Source organism: Medicago sativa, chromosome 8 (assembly GCF_051527215.1).
Source record: "Medicago sativa cultivar Bolivia chromosome 8, Bolivia_mono, whole genome shotgun sequence".
In the NCBI taxonomy this organism is placed as follows: domain Eukaryota; kingdom Viridiplantae; phylum Streptophyta; class Magnoliopsida; order Fabales; family Fabaceae; genus Medicago; species Medicago sativa.
The window spans coordinates 18,262,159-18,277,234 of NC_140756.1; the positions used below are offsets into that span (position 1 = coordinate 18,262,159).

Consider the following 15,076-nt stretch of genomic DNA (forward strand, 5'->3'; position numbering starts at 1 on the left):
TTAGAGTTCAAATAAATAGGAGTAATCTTTATCAAATTCCAAGTCATTACATCTTTTTTTAATTTTTAATTTAAGTAATGATTAAGAAGAGACATGTGATGATATTTTTTTTTTACGGCTTAATGTTCCACCAAGTGAATTACCTTTCGTTCTCGAGAGTTTAGCTCAGTTTGTATAGAAAATGCATAATATATGCAAGGTCTAGGGTTCAAACCCCGGTCACCACAAAACAAAAAAAATGTAAATTACCATTCACGGAGGAGTTTTTTTACGAAAACATCTAGGGTTCAAACCCCGGTCACCACAAAACAAAACAAAAAATGTAAATTACCTTTCACGGAGGAGTTTTTTTACGAAAACAAAGGGGTTTAAACGGAGGAGTTTTTTTTACGAACACAAAGGGGTTTAAGCCCGAGAAAAGAGAAAACTAAACAAAGATGACTCTAGAGGGTCGCTATCCCCATAACATCAGCTAACATACACACGCAACTCAAGCGCATGCTCACAATCCATACAAATTGAGTTGAGGGATATTTGAACTGTTTATACAAAGGTAACAAAATTAATATTCAATCAACCTTTACCAAACTTTTCATATTCTTTTGAAAATATTTAATATTGAGAAATGCTAGGGACACACTCTCTTTTAACACACACCAATAATAATCAAACACATCATCCCCTCTTTACCCACTAACCGGTTATACAAGATATTAAATTTCAAAAGAAAATAAAACACCTGCAGCCAAATTGAAACCCAATCAGAAAACAAAAAGGAACCAAATTAGATTAGAGAACCCATGGACAGATCAGAAGGTGACACTAAGGTTGGAATTTTGACTACCGCATCATTCTGGTGAGAGAGAATCGTTTTGCAGCAGTGGATTTTCCGGCGACAACAATTTGGATTTTCTGTTTCATATTTTTGTTGTTGTTAACATAAATTATACACCACTGAGTTTGATTTTGTTGTTCAATATGCTTCAAAATTTGTTCTTTAATTTGTTGCGAACAATTGAGACTTTTTGTTGATGCTATTTATGCTTTGTAGGACAAGGGGAACAAAACAAAGAAAAGTGAGTGAATTCCAGAAAAATAATGAGAAAAATTAGTAGAAACTTGATCATAAGTGTAAGCAAATTAAAATAATAAAAATAACAACTTGAATGTTCAGAAGCAAGGCAAAATGCACAGCCCAAACGAGAAAGAGGGTGAAAAAGAAATGAAAAGAAAGGCACCGAACAGGAAGAAAGAAAAAAAAAACCAGTTTTTTGTTTTTAAAGGTTTGCAACTTATTCAACAGGTTGCCGGTTAAAATGATAAGTAAAGTGGATGATGTGTTTGATTATTATTGGTGTGTGTTAAAAGAGAGTGTTAGAGAGTGTGTCCCTATCATTTCTCTTTAATATTTTATGTGTATTACTCTTAAATTTCTTAGGTTTGTTTTGCATAAACTTTTTTCCATCATTTCTTAGAACTTGTATATATTTAGAGGAAGTGTATATAAGTATTTTCACACTTTAGGGACATCCAAATATAACAATTAACAAGGGGACTAAGAATAGTTAGAGATTGATTCAGAGTGTTAATTCAAGATCAAATTGATTGTTTATTCAATTTTAGATGGATAAAAAGAAAGAAAAATCTTTACCAAGATGAAAACTATCATATTATTCATTTTATAAGATAAAAATTATATTTAACCCTTTTTATTTATAAGTAAAACAAAGAAACTTTGAAATTAAAAAAAAAAAAAAACTAACAATGTAAGACAACCCATCACTTTTGGTAAGGAAGGCTATCCCTTTTTCTTTCCATGAACTAAAATAACGTGAGAAACATTGCATTTGCATTTAGGGGTGATAAGATTCAAATGAAAATAACATCAAAACATATACTCCCTCCGTTTCAAAATGAGTGTCGCTTTAGCCAAAAAAATTTGTTTCAAAATGAATGTCACTTTCAGTTTCCAATGCAATAATAACTTTTTCTTTTCAATTGTACCCTCCAATTAATACTCTGCACACTACTTCCAAAGTATTACTTTTAAAACTAACCAATAGTTAATAAGGATAATTTGGTAAAATAATCATTCTCTTTCTTTTAATCATTGCATTTCTTAATATGTGTGTAAACACCTAAAATGACACTCATTTTAAAACAGAGTGAGTATAAGAACTTCTAAAGAAATAAATTACTATTTAAATATGTAGATTTAGAATTGATCGAAGATATTTAAAGTGTTAATTTAAAATATTATTTTATTCTCATTCATTTTCTTGGGAATAAAAATACAGAAAATGAGAAATTATAATGACTTGACGTTTTTTAGGAAAGATACATATCTTATCAAACTCCATGGATACGAGTTCGAGTTCAGATCCTCTCCATTTGGAGAGTAAATGGCCATCTCCCTTTACTTTCATATCCAAGTGACATGTGGTTTAAATGAAAATCAATGGCTCAGATTTAAATTTATTTTTTTCATATTAATTAATAATTAAAAAAGGAAATGAAGAGACGCGCGCGAGAAAGGAGTTAGAGTTTCCAGAAATCACTCTTCTTCATCAGTGCAGGGTTCCCAGAAAATCACTCTCCTTCAATTTGCAGAGCTTCCAAAAATCACTCTTCTTCATCAGTGCAGAGTTGCTAACCTGGAGCACCATCTTTCTCTACAATTTGTCATTCTATCTCACTCCGGCACTTTCTGCATCGTCGCTTTGGCTCATGTATGCGTCACTTTCCGCATTGTTATTTTGTTATCAATTTGTCCCTCTTTTGATCTTATTATTCATGTTACTATGTTATTTAACATCTCATGTCTTTCATTTTATACATGTCCCTGTTATATACTGGTTTCATGTCCCTGTTATATACTGGTTTTTATTGTTAGTTTGCTGTCAATTTGGCCCTCTTTTGATCTTATTATTCATGTTACTATGTTATTTAACATCTAATGTCTTTCATTTTTTACATGTCTCTGTTACTATTGTTGTATGTCCCTGTTATATACTGATTTTTATTGTTACTATTGTTGTATGTCCCTGTTATATACTGATTCGCTCTCATTGACGCATATACGAGTCTCAAGCTATTCAAATTGTGTTAGCTGATGAATCTGGACTGAAACCAAAAGTTTTCCATGAATATGTGTCAAGGCAAGTTGGTGGAAAAGAAATGATTGGATATACGAGTCAACATGGACTGCAAATCATTTTGGCACTGCAAGTCTACAAGGAATTGGGAGTACAAGTCAACATGGAACTACAAATCATTTTGGCACTACAAGTCTACATGGGACTGCAAATCAACATGGCATTGCAAGTCTGCATCTGAATTTAAATGAATATGTAGGTGGAAGTCAACATGGAAATGCAAATCAACATGTCAATGCAAACCAAGTTAACACTTTAGGGATGTTCAACTTCTTTTGATTATTTCTGCAAGATATGAAGATGAAGATCTTAAGACACTTATAATATTTGCTTTGAATTTCAATTTTTGTGAGACTTTTGTCAGTCATTTTTTGGGGGACATGTAATGCATTTCTAGCACAAGCTTTAGACAAAATTTACTAGATTTAATGATGTACTGGTTTGAACCATTTGCTGATGTGAAACATCTGTTATTTTAAAGCATTTCAGATGAGTTATTTTAGTTTTATGTTGTTATTTCTGCTGTCAAATTTCTGTTGTGTATGTATGTTATATAATTGCATTTTCTGCTATCAATTTTCTGCTGTGTATTATGTTTGTCATATAATTTTTTCCGCAGCTGGTCTGTCAATTTTTGGGACTGTTTTGGCGTCAGTTTTGGTGCTGGTGGCTGCTAGTACAGCAGCTGGGATATGTCCCTGTAGGCTGCTCCCTCCTTGGTTTGTTAGTGCCTCGCTGGGTTTGGTTTTAGGGGCTTGTTCGGCTTTGTTTTTGGTTGTTCGGGAGTGACAGATGGCTGCATGACAGCAGCTGTAAGCTATTGTTGCAGCTTCTGTTTCGTCCTGTTTGTTGAATCTTTACCTTCCCGTTTAACATGCCTTGTGCCGGGGGTGACAAACATATACAATGAGTTTAGCCTTATACTCAATTGCAAAATTCCTTAACAAATATATTTGCTACAACACAATTCAAGACATTGATTTTCCATTATGCTTGGTTTGTTCATCCGGTTTTCAATTTTCTGCTTTTCTGCTGTGTATGTATGTCATATAAAACCAACAGCTACAACAGTCTTTTTTGCTTCATGTGGCTGTTTTTTGGTTTGTTCACAAGTTAGTTTAGCCTTATGCTTAACAAATATATTTGAATTCACACAACATCAACAGATACAATGAGTTTAGCTTTATGTTCAATTGCAAAATTGCTTAACAAATATATTCACCACAACACAGCAACACAATTCAGGACATTGAATTCGGAAAAATTTATTAATAATAGGTGCCGCATATAGACGGAACACCGCAACCAAATACAACATTACAAACAAACACCTCCACAAGGACCCCAAACAAAGAATCCAAAAGACTCTCTAAGGTACCCTAAAACAAAGGACTTGCTATTTCATCTCAGCAGCTGCTCGGCTACATCAGCACAAAAAAAACAGCAGATGCTGTTTGAAAACCAAATAGCAGCCCCCAAAAGCTCAACAAGATTAAAATACAAAATACAAAATACATTCACTACATGTTTGAACAACACAAATCAATAGTCCTATGTTTGATTACAATTCACTACATCTATAACTCCAATTCTTCTATAGTATATAGTAGTCTTCTCCTTTCTTGTCTTCTTCCAAATTATGCTGGAATCAGTCTTCTAATCCCTTAATCCGTCTTCTTACATCAAGTTAACTAAAAGGTGTGCTTCTTAATCAGCTACCTTGTTAAACACCTGTTACATCAATACATTAGGCAAAATAGAGAAAAATTGATCCAAATTGAATTCACTCAAATTTATCTCAGTCCCCTTTTATATGACAACAATAACCCACACAGGTAAAATAGAAAGAGGGAATGAACGAGAGAGGTAAGAACAATGGAAAAATGAGACCCACACTAGTTGTAAACCGAAATCGAAGTTTTACGCTTACCACCGACCTGTTCTTCTGCCGTCGCGATTAACAATCACTACACCATCAAGAACCCCGTGGTGGAATTTTACGACAACGACAAAGAATTGACAAGACACTTGAGCGACCTCCGTCGTCCGGTGAGTCTCGTGCAGACGAAAGGAACCATGTTTTATGGCCGATATCATGAAGAAGAAGAAGAAGAGAAAAACAGAAGAGAAATGGGTTTTCCAGAAAAGAAGGTAAAAGCGTTTTACGAAGATGATGAGGTAGGATATGATCTGAAAAAATTCGATTTTTAATTTTTAAAATAAATGATTTAAGTTGATTATTAAATCTGAGCCATTGATTTTCATTTAAACCACATGTCACTTGGATATGAAAGTAAAGGGAGATGACCATTTACTCTCCAAATGGAGAGGATCTGAACTCCATGGATACCATTTAGTTCACCATGATTTATACCCGAAGATTAATTTCCTAATTTAATAATAAACATATGAACTCATCTTTGTAACCTCCATATATGATTTATACCCGAAGATTAATTTCCTAATTTTATAATAAACATATGAACTCATCTTTGTAACCTCCATATTCTAAAAATAATTTTTACAACCTTAAAACAAACACCCCATTTATATATCCTACCTCATTCCCTAAACCCTTTGCATAATTTCATGTTTCACTTTCTTAATTTTCTCGTATCCGTCAAAAAGGATAAAAGTAGTAGCTTATACATTATAGATAGCTCATAGATTCACCTAACTAACCTTGAATATTCATATTTTCTTCGTGTTGTGACCAACCAAAAAATGAAACGTGAATCATATAATTAAGCTTTACTGTTACCAAAAAAAATATAATTAAGCTTTACATACACCATTAATTTCTTATTGACCAATTAGAAATGATATTTTGACAACCACTTTTTGACAACTTTTTGACAACTTTCTCTTTCATACTCACATGATGTTGATATCTTCTCTCTTCTTTTTTCTCTCTCCATTGTTTTTGACCAATAAGAAGTGATAAAAACAAGGTTGTCAACAAAGTTGTCATCAAATGGATGTCAAAATATCATTACTCTTGTAATTGTGATTTGTGACAATCAACTGCAAGCAACCACAATAAAACTACGGGCTATCAAGCACAACTGCATGTATGTTATTTCAGATTAGGTGGACCAACAATCTGCCGTTGAAATCTTGATCATGTGCCACGTGTCTTGACTAAGATTGTTCTTAGATTCCTTTCTTTTTCTTGCACATAGTTAAATATGTTTTTGGTCCCTACATTTTGTCCCCCTTTGAAGAATAATCCTTACATTTCAATAAATGTTTTTAAAATCCTCAGATTTCTGCTCTGTTAGTACAAATAGTCTCTGCCGTCAATTTCTACCTAATCCCCAAACGGAATGGTGACGTGGCAATTTTTTTTTTTATAACTTTTTAATGGGTTGGGCTAACAAAATGGGTCAAATAAGACCCGACCCATGGATCCAAATTTCCCCTCCTTCCTTCTTTTGCGATCTCTCGTTTCCCAAAAACTCTTACTCTTCTCTCTTCTAAACCCTTCCCTTCTCTTCCTCCCTCCTCTACTTTCACCATTTTCTTCTCTCTTCTCTCTAATCCTTCTATTCACTTCCTCCCTCTCTTCTCTCTTTGTTCTTTCTAACAACAATAACAAAGACAAATTCATTAACCCTACACCACCACAATCAAACATTTATCAATGTTTATTTTTGTTTCATTTCATTCATAATCATATAAAGAGCATCACGGTTGTTGTTACTAGATCAAATTTTGAATATCATGCTTTGTCAATTTGGTACTGAATATTTGGGGGAAATCATGGAGGAAGGAAGGGAACGAGTGTACTAGAAGAGAGAAAGTGAGGGAGACAAAACGATGATGATGATAATTAATATGGGTTAACCCAAATTTTTTATTTCTGATTTTTTTTTTTATGATATGAAGATGATGTTGAATCTGGTTAACCCAGATTTGGTTTATGAACAACCTATGAAGATGATGTTGCTTTATGAATGCTTGTTGTTGATGTGTTGTTATCGTTGTTGTGTTGTTGCTGTTGTGCTGTTGTTCTTGTGTTGATTATCAAGATGAACATGAGAGAAATATATGAAGAAGATGACGAATTTGTTGTTGTGTTGTTCTTGTTGCTTTGTTGTGTTATTATTGTTGTTCTTGTATTCTTGTTCTTGATTCTAAAATAAAATTGTTGCTGTGTTGTTTTTCTTAAAAAGCTGCTGAAAAATTCTTATTTTAATTGTATTTTGTTGTTAATCAATTTATTTAACTACACATTAACACTAATCATTTCAATAAATCTGATTTTTGGCTATATCATAATAAATTGGGGCCCACTCCCACTGCCACGTCTGCTTCTCGTTAACAATTTAACAGCAAGGACTATTTTTACTAACGGAGTTAAAATGTGGGGATTTTAAAAACATTTATTGAAATGTAGGGACTATTCTTCAAAGGGAGTAAAATGTAGGGACCAAAAACATATTTAACCCAAAAACAATCAACAAACATCAATGACACTCACAAACACAACTCTCTTATAATATTTCTAACTGCCACCATCCTCTTCTTCTTTTCTTATGTTACTTCTTCTCAAGTATCATTTTTCATTCAATGCTTCACTTTTCTGGTGAGTTATCCATTGTTGTTTGTATGTTTTACTAATTTATGACTTTTCTTGTTCTGTCTTGTGTTCTATTCTTTGTGTTTTCATTTCGGTGCTGATTGATTTTTTGTTCTTCAAAATTGATGGCTACTTTTTCTCTTCTTTGCAATATATTTATGCATCCTATGTTTGATGATTAACAACAATTGATATATGTTTTTGAAATGGACTTTATCCATTCTTTTTCAAAGAGATTTTCATGCTAGACTAGAAAAATACTTATGAAAGGTGAAACAATTGTTTGTTCTTGAACATGTTTTAAGTTATGCATGCATGCATGCATGTTTGGATTGACACTAAGTTCGGAAAAATCACGGTGGCACTGTGATTTCATTGAAGCTACAAAGCATAGCTTTTTTTGGAAATTGTGGTGACTCATGTGATTCTTTCAAGTCACGGTCAATCCAAACATACATGTGTGGCTTATGAGAAGTTGTAAAACGGGTGTGTATTAGGACATTTATAAAAGCAAGGTCAAGTGATATTTTTATCTAAATTTTATCATGTCCAAGTGCATTTCCATTTTCGCGTAACTAAACCTTGAACAACCATAGTGAAAATCATCATTCATAAACTAAAGCATGCTCATGTCATGTGGAAGAATGAATTTGTTAGTTTGGACATCAAAACTAACAATTTAAGCGGTTGAACTGTGAATCAACCCTGTCTGTGGTTTTGTTATTTAAGCAGTTTAAGGCTATTGAACCTTGATCCTAATGTCTCATCGGTTCTATGCTCGTGCATTGTAATAAATCCGATATGAGGAGTAGTAGTACTTGTCAAGTTCATCTCAATGTTTTATTATTATTCTGTTCTAGTTTTTGTACCTAAGCACTAAACACCCAACATCTTCACACATGCATAAATCTCGTTATTTGATTTAGATTGATAACTAAAGGCGTTTTTGTTTTGAAAAGATTAGAAATTATGAAGGAAAAAAAAAGGGTTAAATATGTTTTTGGTCCCTATAAATATGTCAACTTTTTGTTTTAGTCCCTCTAAAATTTTCCTTCAACTTTTAGTTCCTATAAAATTTTCAATCACTACTTTTGGTCCCTATTTTTAATTTAATTTTTGTATTTTTTAATGAAATTGTGCAGAAATGTGTAAAATATTCTAAAAAAATTTCATAAAAAAAATTAGAATTTTTTAACAAAACACAAATTAAATATGAATTTTTAACCTTAAAACATATAAAAATTCATATTAAATTCATGTTTTGTTAAAAAAATTCTGAATTTTTTTTGGAGTGATTCTTATAATATTTTGAATTTTTCTGGAAAATTTTATTAAATAATATGAATTCTACATATGAGTTTACTTTAAAAGAGGGACCAAAAGTGAAGATTGAAAATTTTATAGGGACTAAAAGTTGAAGGAAAATTTTAGAGGGACTAAAACGAAAAGTTGACATAATATAGGGACCAAAAACATATTTAACCAAAAAAAAAGAATAAGTAACTGATGGCAACAACAGAAGTGAGGACTGTATTGCATAGAAATGTTAGTCATTGCTTTGTTCAAGATAACGCAAAAAGAGCGCCCAAATTCGCTTGTCACCAATCTTCATGTGCAACATCAAAATTGGATGATCTTGGATTTGCCACTGCAACTAATGAATCTGCTCATAATGCTGTAAGTGTCACACATTTTAATAGTAAATTTTCAATTTCCTATATAATGCATGACACAAGATGGTGGTTGAATTAGCAACCTCACCATAGGTTTACCAAGGTTGAGCACATGAAAAGTTAAATCCATTTGAAGAGACTCACTTAAGTGCAGTGTTGTCCAAAAGCAGCGCTATTTCGTAGTGGAATTCGAGCAAGTCCTTATTGTTCAGTGATACGCTATTTAACACACAGAATCGTTGTATAGTGACGATTGTAGCTCTATAGAACTGTAGCGAAGTGGAATTTGAACAAACTGTAAATTCTCACTATCCGCGATTAACAACACTGCTTTGGTGATGAGAATCATGATTCGACTGGTAATTTACATTATGAATTCCAGGCTGCTATTATGAAGAAAACATGTATGGAATGAATGCTAGAGGAGTACAGTAAAAATTCTAAAACATGCTCGGATACGGTGACTAAACACGAGACAATGGATATTGATTCTGTTGGCTGCGTAGAGTCCAAGCAAACAAAGGATTTCTCCTTAGATTCAAATTATTCTTGGATTGAAGATGACAATGCTCAACCATGGTGGAAAACTACAGATGGAAATGAATTAGCTTTCTTGGTTATGCAGAAATCACTCAATTATGTTGAGAATTGTGATCTTCCTCCTCCTCGAAAGAAGTATCTAGGAGAACAGCCATGTGATGATATAAAAACAGCATGTTTTGATTTGGAAGCTAAATCCAGTGTCTTTTCCAATTTGAGTGTTCAGGAAAATGTAAGATTGGATTCAGGGTTGATGCATAGAAAGATAGAGCTTCCATTCTATAAAGGGCTTTCACACCTTTCTTTTGACAAATCCTCAAGGTACTCAATATATAATTTATTCTAATGAAATTTTAATGTATAAAAATATATATGAATTTATATGTATAGATACGAGTTTTATAAAATCCCTAGAATCTTAAGATTCGTGTTACGGTTACATATTTCACGATTATTGTGGTCCATACTAATTCTGCTTAAAATCTAGATTTTGACTACCTTGGTTGGAACTGTGGCATGACTAGAATTAATTTTCAAGTTGATTTGCTTAAAGATATGCTTTGACTTGCAATTTTGCTGCAGACCTGCAGTTATGCAGCCACTATCAATGAGGGTGACATAGAACAAGATTTCGAGGGAGACCAAAGCAAAGCTAAACTCATGGAAGCATTGTGTCATTCGCAAACACGTGCAAGGGAAGCAGAGAAGTTAGCAAAACAGGCTTATGCCGACAAGGAGCACATGATTGCACTCTTTTTTATACAAACTTCACAACTTTTTGCATACAAGCAATGGTGTACATTGTTACATTTGGTAACTCTGAACACTCAGATCAAGACTAAAGCATAAACCGATTTCTACTTTCTTCCTCGAGACTCTTCCTTGGATGTCGTTTGAAGGTAAGAAACCAACGACAAGAAATCGAAAACTTGTTAATCACAAACAAGAAAAACTAGGCAAGTTAAAAAGTGATGTATCAACAACATATGATGCTGCATTTTCTTTAGGATTGAGCCTTGTTGGAGCTGGCTTCCTTTCAGGATGGACTGTTGGTTGGATGTTAACTCTTTTATAGTTTTGTAGAAATGTGGTAATTAGAGAAAGAAGTCCAACTTATTTTTATTAGATGTGTATGTATAGATTTGATAATCTTTAGTGTACATTATGCATTATATTTTGTAATGTATTGTATGCTACTATGCTGATTATATATGCACATATTTTTGAAAAAAGGATTAGAGCGAAATATTTATCTATTGGTTTAGAAGCTTAGACAAAAACTCTCTAAAATTTGAAACCGAATATATTCAGTTCAAAGATGCAAATAAAAGGAGATATTGACCTTATTTATGATAAATAATTCAAGTTGTGCAAGTTTTTTTCCTTCTCTTTGGTTGCATATTTGGTTTGATTGGAACATGAACACTGATCTTTTAGATACTTCCCTGTTATCAATGTGTATGGATTTGAGAAAGTGATTGCTCACCCTCTTGCTTCAAAGAAAGACTGCAACCTCATGATCAAGCCTTGGAAAAAAACATCCCAAAGGGTATGTCAAAGTGAACATTGATGGATCTTACTCTAGTGGCTTAAATGGTACAATTGAATAAAAAAATCAACTCAAACCATAGTGAAAATTGAAAGTGATACTCTTTTTGAGACAGTCTATTTTGGGTGATGCTATATCTCGCGAGAGATTTTTTCACGAATTTTCACGAATGTTAAAATAAAATTAGAGAGATTTGAACTTACAAGATCCATAATATTATAGGTTCTTAAAATTATATTTCATCCAATTATATTCAACTTTTAAAGAGAGTGTTTTTAGATCCAAAGAATATTTGTGTTAAGTAATAAAGAAACATTTTTGTTGGAATTGTACTTCTAATTCTAATCCGAATAACACATGTTTAATTAAAGGTATCCCCGTAGTCTAGAAGCAATCTATTGGTCCATATGAATGGATCTTTATATTGAACAAAAATTTACTATCAGACAACTTAAAAAATGGAGGACAAGGCACAATATCACATGTCTGGTTTCACTTTAGTGAAAAAAATCCGGCTTACTTAGTATCTTGTCAACATTAATTCTCTATAGTGTGTTTATATGAAGAAGGATCAAAATATGATAAAGTTGATGTCAAAAAAAAGTCCAAAAAAACATACTTACTCTGGTGGTTTAAGACTGCGAGTATTGTTGATTCTGATTGAAATGTTAGATCAACATCTAGATAACAATCTTGGGGCGGGGGTGTCGAAAGCTATGGTAGACCTTTAAAAATTACAAATTTTAATTTTAAAGTTAATCTAAATCTAAATCTAATTTTATTTTTAATTTAGAAATTAAGTGTTATAAAACTTAATTAAAGAAACTTTTAAAAAATAACTAAGGAAATAATAAAATTAAATTAAATCTTAATTTAGTATATCATTAAGTTTAAATTAGAAAAAAAAATTTGCACGACTGTGATTTTTTTTTTTTTTTGACAAAAATTCACATTCAGTCCTCTAAATATTGCAACTATGAAATTTTAGTCCCTTCAGTTTTTTTCGAATGATTTTAGTCCCATGAATTTTCACCATTTATTATTTGGTATTTCCCCAATTCAAATTTACATTAAAGTGACTCAATTAAGTGTTATATACCCAACACACAGTGTTATTGTGACCCTTGGAGGGTTCATTCTTCATACCATTGTTAAAGATTTTTTACAACCACTTTATTATGTATCAGGGGAATTCATTCTCCCTCATTCTTCATGTTTTAAATACAACTTTTGGAGTCATGTACGTTATGTGAAATAAATATTATATATCTTATACAATGTGATTGAAAACTCTAGCCCCCATAAATTTATGTATTATGTATGACTTATTTATGAATTAACTAATTTATATTAAATAACCGCATATAAACTATTATAATTTTTCATTATTTTGAATACCAGTTTGAACTTTTAGACAATAAACATCATCAATATTAATTATTTTCTTGGGCTTTTATTTATCTTTGTCTATTTTTATTTTTTTGTATTTTACTCTTTTCTTTTCTTTCGTGTTTTTCATTTATGTGTAAAAACAAAAGACCATTGTGCATACACATAAATACCTTGCTATTAGTAAAAAATAAATAAAAAAATGATACTCTACTAGACAAATTCAAAAATAGTTTATTGTTCCTACATTGTCTTTAGGCCTGGGCATGGTTTGGTTTTTGAAGAAAACTTAACCGAACTATCCTAACGGTTCAAGAAAACTGAACCAAATTCTTTGTAGTTTAGATGAAACCGAACTGAACCATAATTATGGTGTAATTAACCTTTTTGTTGCTTATGAACCGAATCGAATCGAACCAAAATCAACATTTTAAACCTAATTTTATTTTCTAGTTCTTTTGCAAACCAAATTGTGATTTTTTTTTCCTTCATAAATTTGAATAGCAATCTCTTAAATTGTGAAGCAAAAGATGTTAACTTAACTTAATAGTTAAGTTAACAATAGTAACAATAGTTCTAATTATATCCACAAATGAATTGAATTTAATTATATGAATGATTTGTATTCATTAGTTTTGTATTTTGTTCCAGCTACCGGAAGAAATGGAAATAGAGGGTTGTGATTTGTTTCAACAATGTGAAAAAAACTTGTTTGGTGAAGAAGATTTTCTTTGTGCCAAAATTCATGAACTTAAAATATGATAATTTAGGGTTCAAACACGATGGTTGAGAAACTGAAACTACCAAATATCATGCGATCCAAAAAAATTACTATGAAGTCAATTCACTTCTCATTAAAAAATTTATTTTAATTTTTAACCAACTTTTCTTCACAATAAAAAAAATTGTCATGATTTTGATGTTGGAGTTGTTGGAATTTGACCTGGTGGAGTGGAGACATGTAACAAAAAAAAAATGTGACAATCAATTAAAATAAAATACAAGATTTTGATGTTAGAGTTGGAGTCTGACCCGGTGGAGGCATGAAACCAGGCGACGAAAAGGGTGTTCATACACATTTCGGTTGGTTGAAAGAGATTTTAAGAACCGCCATTAGGAAGCATACTATTAGAATATAAAAGAGGGCGATGAGGAAGAGATGCCGGTGAAATGGGGTCGGAATCTCCGTATCTATCTATTGTATTTGGTGGATGTCATGCTCTTTCTTCACTAACAAGAGCATAGATTATGTGCATGTCAATTACCTGAAGTGACGACAGATTATAAAATTTGTTAGCGAGTGTACAAATAAAATAAAAAAACAAAACTCCCTATTGCTCTTTATAAATTTATCATTTCAAACCTAAGGCTCTTTTCACTTTACATTTTGGCCATTGTTCAAACAGGAAACAGATAAATTTTGTGTATTTTTACCGTTTTCACTCCAACTTGTTTTCACTATGATCTCTGTTGGCTATGATGGTGAGTATTTTCATCAAATTCTCAATTTCCTCCACATTATCCTTCAGCATCTCGATTTGTTTGTATCTAGTCTTTATACTATTATCAAATCGCATTGCGATTTAAAATATTTGTTGATTTTTAGATGTTCAAATCGCATTGCTTTAAAAAAAAATTGACGGTGTTTCAAAGGCTACCTTAACTGCTTTTTGGTTGGTTAAAATATCAACAATAAAGATACCTAATTTTGAATATTTAAAAGAAACTCGCGGTGTTTGCGTAGACATCATTTATTTATATTTATTATTAAATAATATTTAATAAGCATTCAATCCCTAAAAAAAAGGTATGGGTTCTTTTATAAATGAATTTCAAAAATAATTTTATATCATTACATTTGAACAACATTCTTTTATTTTAACATTAAAAAGATATGGGTTTCTCCCCAATGGGGTAGCTATGTGCAAGTACAACCGTGCATATTGTTAATATGGTTCAAATTTATGGTTGATTATGTTTAGATGATGGTTAACACAATAGATGATTAATGAGTTGTGGAGTTGTAACATTTTGTTAAATTCATTAACTATCTATTAAACATAATTAATCACATATTTGAATTGTGTTAATCACATAACTTTACTCTGTCTAATTTATGTGTCAAAATAACAAAACTCTTAAGTGTATTTTAGTTTCCTACATCAAATAAAATTTTGAGAAAAAAATA

General features: G+C 31.7%; 1 long non-coding RNA gene and 1 pseudogene across 1 annotated transcript; one reads left to right on the forward strand and one right to left on the reverse strand.

Moving 5' to 3' along the window:
- Nucleotides 1–4,395: 4,395 nt before the first annotated feature.
- LOC146897498 (uncharacterized) lies at nucleotides 4,396–5,457 on the reverse strand. Its single transcript, XR_015021784.1, has 2 exons — nucleotides 5,093–5,457; nucleotides 4,396–4,886 (listed from the first exon to the last, which is right to left on the reverse strand). It is a non-coding gene; the product is annotated as an uncharacterized LOC146897498 (long non-coding RNA).
- A 4,431-nt stretch (nucleotides 5,458–9,888) lies between these two features.
- Nucleotides 9,889–11,029, forward strand: LOC146897499 (uncharacterized; annotated as a pseudogene).
- The last annotated feature ends 4,047 nt before the right edge of the window (nucleotides 11,030–15,076 follow it).